This window comes from Aplysia californica, unplaced genomic scaffold, assembly GCF_000002075.1.
Source record: "Aplysia californica isolate F4 #8 unplaced genomic scaffold, AplCal3.0 scaffold00206, whole genome shotgun sequence".
Lineage (NCBI taxonomy): Eukaryota > Metazoa > Mollusca > Gastropoda > Aplysiida > Aplysiidae > Aplysia > Aplysia californica.
In genome coordinates this window covers 875,172-877,400 of record NW_004797476.1, presented here as the reverse complement: position 1 = coordinate 877,400, position 2,229 = coordinate 875,172, and positions in this window count along the sequence as shown.

The following is a 2,229-nucleotide window of genomic DNA, read 5'->3' as shown; positions in this document are numbered from 1 at the left end:
CGGAACTTCTCTATTCATGACACAAAAGGCCTTAAGGGCACCTACAGGCCTGTCGAGAGGGGGGGGGGTCAGGGGGGGGCCAATGCCCCGCGCTCCTCGGGTTTGCGGGGCCCCCACGCAAGGGAGAGAGAGAGAGAGAGAGAGAGAGAGAGAGAGAGAGAGAGAGAGAGGGAGGGAGGGAGAGAGAGAGAGAGAGAGAGAGAGAGAGAGAGAGAGAGAGAGAGAGAGAGAGAGAGAGAGAGAGAGAGAGAGAGTACGGAACAACGTTTTGAAATAAAACATTATTTTGGCTGCAATTTGAGCTATATTCTGACAGCTTCACAAAACTTTGGTAGTGCATTCTTGGACTTCTGGAATTGATTGGCCATTACGATCCTCTCCTTGCAGAGCATCTTACAAAAGTTGAAAAATCAAACAACAACAAAAAGGCGCCTTCAAGTTCACTATCTATCACCAGAAGGTCAAAATGAATTCATCCAATGTTGTGCATCAAAAGGGATAGACGAGATTTTGAATGAAAGAGCAGAACGAAATATTACTCCACTATCGTTGATGCAACACCAGACTCTTCACACGTCGAACAAACTGTTTTTATTTTGCGTTATGTTCACTTGCAGGGTTGGTGATTTGTTTGATTTTTTAAATAAAAATTTAAAAAATCGATTTTTTTTATTTAAATCAGATTTTTTTTATTTAAATCGGATGTTTTTTGATTTTTTTGATTTTTTTAAAAATGTCGACACAGTTTGGGATTTTTGGTGGCTAAAAGTATGTTCTTTTAGTGCAGAATGCATTGTCTTTATTTTAACTAATGATTAATATAAGCAACTGCAAAAGAAAGCCTTAATCTGCTATTATCAGTGAATTATGGCTACAGACAAAAAATGAAGAAAATGTCAGTCTAAAAGGAAAGGGGGGAGGGGGTAATTATGCATAGATAAACTTTTATTTTATTACAGTGTGCGTGTGTGTGTGTGTGTGCGCGCTTGTGTTTGTCTAAAAAGAAAAAGAAAATGCTAATTTCAATTATGAAAAAAAAAGTAAATTGAATACTGTATTAATTTACTACTTACAGTGACAGGGTGGAAAGCAGACTTTTAAGCATGATTATATTGGTCTACTAAACCTTATATCTGTTTTATAAAACCAAGGAAAGGAATTCTGAATGTTTAAAGACGCAAAAACAATACATTTTTTAAAAGTGATTTAAATCACAGAGGTTTATTTTTAAAATAAAGTTGATTTAAATTTTTAAAAATCAACTGATTTAAATCGACCTGATTTAAATCAACCCAACCCTGGTTTTCAATTATGAAAAGAGAGAAAATTGAATACTGTATTATTTTACAGTGACAGGGGGGAAAGCAGACTTTTAAGCATGATTATATTAGTCTACTATACCTTATATCTGTTAAATAAAACCAAGGAAAGGAATTCTGAATGTTTAAATATGTAAAAACAGAATACATTTTTAAAAAAGTGATTTAAATCACAAAATCAAGTTGATTAAAATTTTAAAAAATCAACTGATTTAAATCAACCCAGCTCTGATTTCAATTATGGGGAAAAAAATTAATTGAACACTGTATTATTTTACAGTGAAAGGGGCGGAAGCAGACTTTTAAGCATGATTATATTAGTGTACTAAACTTTATATCTGTTTTATGAAACCTAGGAAAGGAATTCTGAATGTTGAAATATGTAAAAACTGAATAAAAATAATTTTTTTTAAAATTATTTAAATCACTGATTTTTATTTAAAAAATCAAGTTGATTTAAATAAAAAAAATCAACTGATTTAAATCAACCCAACCCTGTTCACTTGTACAGTGATACAAATGTCTACAAAGTAGAAGAGAGATTTCTGAAATGTGTAGATTGTAACAAGTAAACAGGGGAAGACATCGCTAAAATTATCCTTTAAAATGATACACTGAATAAAAAACAACATTCCAATTACAGACTGCCGAGGCCAAGGCTACGACAACGGTAGCAACATGTGTGATCTGTATAATGGTGAACAGGCTCACATTTTAAGACAGCGATCACTTGCCACATACTCTCCCTGTGGCTGTCATAGTTTGAATTTGTTTGATGTGCATTCTGCAGATAGCTGTTCGTTGTGTCTAAGAAAACCCTCACATGCATTGCCAACATCTTCCTGAAAAGATTTGCCGTTCAGAATTGCAGCAATATAACAGTCAAGGCTGTGGGTCGAGTAAGAAGGCA